Raw genomic sequence first — 7,432 nt, forward strand, 5'->3', positions numbered from 1 at the left:
AGAAACGATGCTGGTAGATAGCATGGAGATAGATGCACCGGTGTTTTTGGTTCGAGAAATACCATCATGGGTTAAACCTATTAAGGAATTCCTGATCAGCGGCACCTTGCCGGCTGACGAAAATGAATCAAGGAGGATACAAAGAAGGTCCAAAGCTTACACATTCATCAATGGTGAGGTGTACAAAAGAAGCGTTACCGGTGTCCTTCAAAGATGTGTGGAACCGGAGGAAGGAAAAGAAATGCTTGAGGAAATTCACCAAGGAGAATGTGGGCATCATGCTTCATCAAGGGCTTTGGTAGCAAAAGTATTCCGGCATGGGTTCTATTGGCCCACTGCTTTGGAGGACGCTGAGGATTTGGTAAGAAAATGCAACGGCTGCCAGAGGTACGCCAAGCAAAACCATACCCCAGCATCCGGTTTAAAGACAATACCGCTAACATGGCCATTCGCTGTTTGGTGCCTTGACATGGTTGGACCATTCAAAACTGCAAGAAGCAGCATGACTCACATCTTGGTCATGGTGGATAAGTTCACCAAGTGGCTGGAAGTAAAACCTATCGCAAAGTGTGATGGGCATACAGCTGTGAAATTCTTGAAAGATGTCATTTTGCGGTATGGATACCCGCACAAAGCATCATCGCGATAACGGAACCAACTTTGCTCAAGGTGAGTTCAAAAGGTTCTGTGAAGAAAAGAACATCCGGTTGGATTTGTGCTCAGTGGCACATCCACAGGGCAATGGCCAAGTAGAAAGAATGAATGCCTTGGTGCTTTCCGGTATCAAGCCTAGACTCATTGATGCGGTGGAAAAGTCACCGGGATGTTGGCTCGATGAGCTACCATCAGTACTGTGGAGTATAAGAACAACTCCAAACCGGTCTACCGGATACACTCCCTTCTTCATGGTTTATGGAGCAGAAGCGGTGATACCAACCGATATCATCCATGATTCACCAAGGGTACAGCTCTATACTGAGCAAGAGGTCAAAGAGGCCAGAGAAAACGATGTGGACTTGCTAGAAGAAGCAAGAGAGCTGGCTTTGGCAAGAACAGCCATTTACCAGCAAAACCTAAGACGCTATCATAACCGGAAGGTTAACCCAAGAGTTTTCCGGGAAGGAGATCTTGTACTTCGCCTGGTGCAGCGCACTGAAGGCCGGCATAAGCTTTTGCCACCGTGGGAAGGTCCCTTCATTGTAAGCAAGGTGCTTCACAATGATGCATACTACTTGATAGATGCACAGGAATGGAAGAAAGGAAAGGCGGACAGGTCCGGCGAGGAGAGCAAGCGTCCATGGAACGTAGCTCATTGCGTCCTTTCTACTCTTGAAGTGGTGGTGTAAGAAGTTCCTTTTTGTACCTTATATGCTATGAATAAAAGATGCCGGAACCTTGAGTGAATCTCGGGGACTACCCCAACTTAAGTTGCATGTAACTTGTCTATTTTTTCAGTTTACCGGTTGCTTATTGAATGTTTTTTCTTTCCGGTTTAGTAGTGTGCTAAATCCTACCGGAGTCTTCGACTCTGCTGCTGTCCGCAAACCGGCTTCATGGCAAGCAAGATAAACCGGTAGGGGATAAGCACATGAACTGCGAAAAGGGAGAGCAGGAAAGAACAATCTGAAAAATTTAATTAACCCCGGTTAAACCGGTTTTTTGCAAAATTTCAAAGTTATTTCTAAGTTCAAGAAGATGCTTGTTTGGTGAAAGAACCTTGTGCTCATACGCCAAAGAACGCCCAGAGAAGGCAGGCAGAGCCAAGGCAAAAGAACCAAGTATGCATCAAATTGGATGCGGAAGCAATTGAGAAATCTTTGCAGTGCAGGATAAAAGCGGAACCAAAAGCAAAATATGCTAAGGCAAACTCATAAGTACTTAGCTACCGGTATAACTTACCGGCAGGAAATGTTGTAGCACAACCACAGGCAAACTTAAGTTTTACATCATAAGCCCCGGCATTCCGGGGCAGAATTTAACAGATATTGTCTTAAAGCAACAGGACAAACAGATATAATGAGCAAACACTTCAAAGGAAATCATCATGCAGCAGGGGCTTCCGGAGGAGCATCGCCGGCACCAGCATCGCCCAGGATCTCTTCTTCGGCTTCACCCTCCTCCTCGTCGAGATAATCCGTGACGCCAGGAGGGGGAGGGATGAAGGTGCGCATGTCGGCATACTCCGCGATGCGGTACGCGCGATCCTGCCGCTTGGCGGAGAGGATCGGGTCCAGATCCGTTTCTGCGCCTTTGCGCACGCCAGTAAGGGCGTCCAGATTGAGCTCCGGGTACCAGGAGCAGGCGACGCGGAGGGCGGAGTCCGCTCCAGCGCGGGCAGCAGAGCACTGCCACTCGCGGATCCTCCTGCCGGCACCTTTCAGATGGTCGTTGATGAGGGAGAAGGTGTCCGGCACCTCCTCGCCAGGCCATAAAGTCCTGTATAGCTGGGTAGCTACATCAGGGATGTCCGAAAGATTGCTATGCAGCGCATATGGGACACCCGCGCGTTAAGCGCGACCAGATGGTCCTTGGGCGTCCATGGCACGGTAAGATCCGCTTGGCCTTTGTCCTTGCGCTGCGCGTCGACCTTCTTGACGGCATACCTCTGCGAGTCCGGAAAGAGGCCTGTGCAAAGAAAGAAAAAGCTTAAGGAAAAGAGTCCGGAAGAAAAAGAGACCGGAAGAAAAAGAGACCGGAAGAAAAAGAGACCGGAAGAAAAAGAGACCGGAGAGAAAAGAATCCGGAAGAAGAGAGACCGGACGGAAAGATAGCGGAAACAAAAATGGGGTCGAAGGAAAAAAGGCTCGTATGCAGTAGTCAAAGTGTAAAAGAAAACAACTTACGGAGGGCAAGTGTGTCGGTCTGCAGGATCAGCTGATCGCACTCCTTGTGCCCCTCCTCCAGCCGCGCGGCCTTCTCAACGGCACCCTTCCGGGCCTTGGTCATCTCCTCCAGCTCTGCCCGCAACACCACAGTGGCATTGCAGGCATTCTCCAGAGCCTCGTCCAACTTGGCCGCTGCGGTCACTTCAGCGGCCTTGAGGGCCTTGGCGTGGTCAAGCCCCAGCTGAATCAACTGAGACTTGAGCTCCTGGTAGCTGGTCTTGAGGGCGTTTAGCTCCTCCTGGTGCTGCCGGCTGAGCTCATCCTTCTCCCCTCAGAACCGGAAAAATGAGTGTTAGCAAGGTTACACTAGTAAAACTGAAAAGAAACCAAGTTCAAAGGAGAAAGGAAAAAATAGTACGTTGGGCCGTGGCGAGCTGCTCCTTGAGAGCATCGATGGAAGCTTCCGGGATCACTGTTGAACAGAAATTGTAAGTGTCACAAGGAAAAAAGGTTTCCGGTAGCAAAGATGCCGGTAGAATAAAAAACTCACCTTGGCACTTGTCGTGTGCCTCAGCGAGCTCCCGGTGCTCCCATAAAAGCTCCTCGAAGAGGGCCTTCCGAGTGTCAGCGGTGACCTGTTCAAGAAAAAGAAGAAATGAGTTAAGATTTGCGCTAAGAACAAAGTTCTTAACCCGAAACTCGGGGACTGGCAGCGCCGGTTTTCCGCGTTTTTAAGATAAAGTTTTGCGCTAAGAACAAAGTTCTTAACCCGAAACTCGGGGACTGGCAGTGCCGGTTTTGCGCGTTTCTAAAGTAAATTATGTGTTAAGGAGAAGATGTTTAACCCGAAACTCGGGGACTGGCAGTGCCGGTTTCACGCTAAAAACTTAAGTTAAGTTTTGCGCTAAGAGCTGCGCTCTCACCACAAAACTCGGGACCGGGAAGATAGACAAGAGAGAAACCGGCATGAAACTAAGGAAAAGATAAAGCAGAACCGGAAACAAAGAAACCGGCAAAGGTTGAAAGTTAATAGAACATACCGTCGATTGTTCGTGGAATCGTACCACGCGCTGTCAAGCTCTTTTACGGCAGCCCGGAGCCGCATGAAGTGCTCCTCAGAACACCGATCCCCGACAGGATCAGGTGCCGGCAGCCGATCCTTGCCCATGCCGCGGGTCGCCGGAGTGATGTCCGCGGCGTTCCACTTTTGGGCATACGGCAGGAGGTGCCCCAGGTCCCGGCCTTGGCGCTGGAACTCCGTAATACGGCCGAGGAGGCCGGTGGCCTTCATGCTGGCGCTTTTGGCAGCCTTGGAGACGTGCAGCACCAAGGGCTGCTGGCCGCCCGAAGGGGCGCTGGAGGCCGTCGCCTTCCCCTTGATGAGCTTGGAGGGCTTGGGCGGCGGCGCGGTAGAAGAGGCCCCGGAAGTCTTAGCCGGCGGCGCGCCAGGAGCGGCCTTGGAGGGCTGGGCGCGAGGAGTCTCAGGCGGAGGCATGAGGATGGTGCGTGGAGAAGGGGGAGCACTAGGAGCGTCACCCGTCTTGGAGCCTTCCGGCGCGGAAGATTCCGGCGCGGAAGTTGTCTTTTCGAGGACGGGAGGAGCAAAAGGCTCCGCCCGCCCGGCAGCTTCTTCTTCTCCGGCGCCGGTGTTGCTGGCGCCGGTGTCTTGGTGTTCCGGGAGGAAGGAAAGATCCTCCTCCGTGCGGTGATCTGACAGTGAAGGGGCCGCACGCCCCGAATTTGTTGTGCCCCCCGAAAGGGAGGCAGAGGTGTTGCCGGCACCAGATGGTGCCGGGCTTGAACGAGGAGGAGGGGTTGAGGTCCTTGCGGATCCCTCAGAGCCCGATGGCCTTGGGCCAAGCTTGAGAGCGGGGCTGAGAAAAAGAAAAAAGACAAGTGGTTGAGAAGAAGCAACCGGAAAAAGAACTTAGCAAAAAGGAGGCAAGCCGGAAAATGAAATTACCCGGAAGCGGTTGGCATCGCTTTGCGCCCGTAGCGGCGCACGCCCACTTCTTTCTCCCCACGGGCTCCGTCCGGAAGCGCTTGGAGGGAGGAGCATGGCTGGAGCCGGCAGTCGATGCCGGCTGCTTGTTCTTCTGGCCCTGGGCCATGAGTTTGTCCACAAACTCAGTGCCGGCCTCGGCGCGCAGGGGCGGCACGCGCTCGTGGATCTGTGAGTTGGATATGGCTAAGAAGCAATTCGCAAGAAAGCGATAATGGCAAAGTATAAGAAGCCGGAAAAGAAAATACCTCGAGCACAACCAGCTCCTCCGGATTTTCGGTGGGCTCCGGCGGGTCCCGGCCAAGGCGCGCAGCCGGAGTCTTCCCCATCTTCAGATCCTTCCAAAAGATGTAGGGATCCGGGTCGAAGGAGTCAAAGGCACGCTTCCGGAGAGGTCCTCGCGGCTCTGCCTGGATAGAGGGGAAGCGGTCCCTGGCCTGAAACAAGGTAAAAAAGATGGTTAGCAAAAGCAGAAACTTACCGGCAAAAACAACCCCAAATTGCGCAATCTCTTACTTCTTGGGTCGGACGGTTTGAGAAACTGAGGGGAAGGAGGCCCCATTCCCACGCAAAAGGCATAGCAGTTTGACAAATCTGCTTGGCCTTGAGAACAACGTCTTTCTTGCTGAGAGCGCGGCTCGTGATCTTGGTAGGATCGCACGGGCCATACATCTCGCTCATCCTATGTGCGCGGCGCTTCGCAGGAAGCACCCGGCGCGATATGAAAGTCCGGATGATATCGTCAGAACAGATGTTGGTCTCCTTCTTCAGAGAGGCCAAGAAACGCACTACCCGGTTGGTTTCGGCGTGTTCCGTCCTTGGGTTATAGCTCCAGTTGGTTCTACTGGGGGGCCCCGCTTGATATGGAGGAAGATTGATGCGATCAGCGCGGCCGGTGTTCTTCACGTAAAAGAAAGTTCCTTGCCAGGTGCGACAAGACTCGAGGCCGGAAAGCTTAAGAAAAGTGCTCCCTTGGCGGGAGCCGACGATGCAGGAGCCGCACTGCACGGGCGGCTTGGGCTTGGGGATCTCCTTGCCCTGGACGGAGTTGATCCGCAGGTTGAAGAAACGGGCAAACGTCTCACGAGTGGGACGAATGCCGATGTAAGCCTCCATGAAGGTGGCATAACAAGAAAGATAGAAAAGGGCGTTGCCAGGAAGGTGGTGAGGTTGGAGATCGTAGAAATCCAGGAAATCCCGGAAAAAAGTAGAGGCAGGAAGGCCGAAGCCGCGCTCAAAGTGAGCGAGAAAAACAACATGCTCGTCGTCTTCCGGATCCGGTTCGATCTCGTTATCCGGAATCCGGCAGGCAACTCCTTCCGGAATCCTCCGAGACCGGTACAGCCAATCGATCTCAAACTCAGTAACGTAGGAGCCCATCCAGGCTCCGCGGGTGGTTGGGGAAGGCTCCTCGCCGGAAGATTGGCTGGAGCTGCTAGAGGCTTGACCAGAGCCACTGGCCTCTTGGCTACCGGAAGCTTGGCTAAAGCTACCGGATTCTAGGTGGCCGCCGGACTCTTGGGGGTCACCGGATTCCTGCTGGTTGCCGGAATCGGTTTCCATTGGATCTGAGGCCGTAGATTCACCGGGAGAAGGTCTACGGCGCTTGAGAGAGAGAGAAGAAGAGGATGCAGAGGAAGATCCCTCGTCAGACATCGCAAGGATGGGCGGAGAAACAGGAATCCCAAACTTCAACCCCGTGTGAAGATCTACGAGTAAGAAGAAAACCAAAGAAAAAGAGCAAATAAGAACACCAAAGGCTCAAGATCTGGAAAGCAAGCGAACGGCGAGTAAAGCAAAATCGATACAAACCTTGAGCGGCGCGGACGCTGAGGGGAGTGTTTGCTGGCGGTGGAGCGGCTCTGCGGTCGCCGGCGAGCTCCGTCGATGGCGAAGCGGAAAAGCTCGCGAAGAAGCGCAAATGCGGCGGACGCGAGGAAGGTGCTGCCAAAGAACTCCGCACGGCGAAGTTCGGCGGAGGGGCGGCGTAAGTTCGCCGGGCGCCGGAGCTTGAACGGACGACGGCGGACGGAGAGCGGCGGAGGCGCAGAGGCGTGGAGCTCTGTGCGCGAAGGAGGAGAATGCGAAGAAGATGAAGGGGAACGGGCAGTTGTGCTTATATAAGAGAGAGAAAGTGGGCAGCGAACCGCTGGGCCGCGGCGGTTCGCCTCGCGGCCCGCGACGGTTCGCACCTTGGGCCGCCACGTGGCAAACGGATACACGCGCGAAAACGGAAGCCGCACGGAGACGCACGCGGGATCCCGAAGAGGTAGTGGGATCCGCTGCGGTGCATTAAATGCGTGCGCGGGAGTCGAAGCGATGTGACAGCGGACACTGGCGCGTCAGTTACAGTGCGCGTGTCACTGACAGGCGCGGGGCCCGATATATTCTCGACTTCGCCGAGGAAGGAGCAAAGACACGTGGTGCCGGAAAAAAGAGATGCCGGAACGAGCCTTGCAAAGAGAAGAAAAGGAACAAGGGTAAAGGTGCCGGAACTAAGCTCAAGAGATGAGTGACTAAACCGGTATCTTAGAAAGATGAAAACCTGGCATGGTCTGTAGGATAGAATCCTCCAGGCTATACCAGCTTCGGGGACTAATGTTGG

At 53.8% G+C, this 7,432-nt stretch overlaps 1 long non-coding RNA gene across 1 annotated transcript; it reads right to left on the reverse strand.

Moving 5' to 3' along the window:
* Window positions 1-2,951: 2,951 nt before the first annotated feature.
* LOC139835323 (uncharacterized) lies at window positions 2,952-3,468 on the reverse strand. The gene is made up of 3 exons (XR_011751124.1): window positions 3,376-3,468; window positions 3,244-3,297; window positions 2,952-3,155 (listed from the first exon to the last, which is right to left on the reverse strand). It is a non-coding gene; the product is annotated as an uncharacterized lncRNA (long non-coding RNA).
* Window positions 3,469-7,432: the final 3,964 nt, after the last annotated feature.

The sequence above is a fragment of the Lolium perenne genome, chromosome 2, assembly GCF_019359855.2.
Source record: "Lolium perenne isolate Kyuss_39 chromosome 2, Kyuss_2.0, whole genome shotgun sequence".
Lineage (NCBI taxonomy): Eukaryota > Viridiplantae > Streptophyta > Magnoliopsida > Poales > Poaceae > Lolium > Lolium perenne.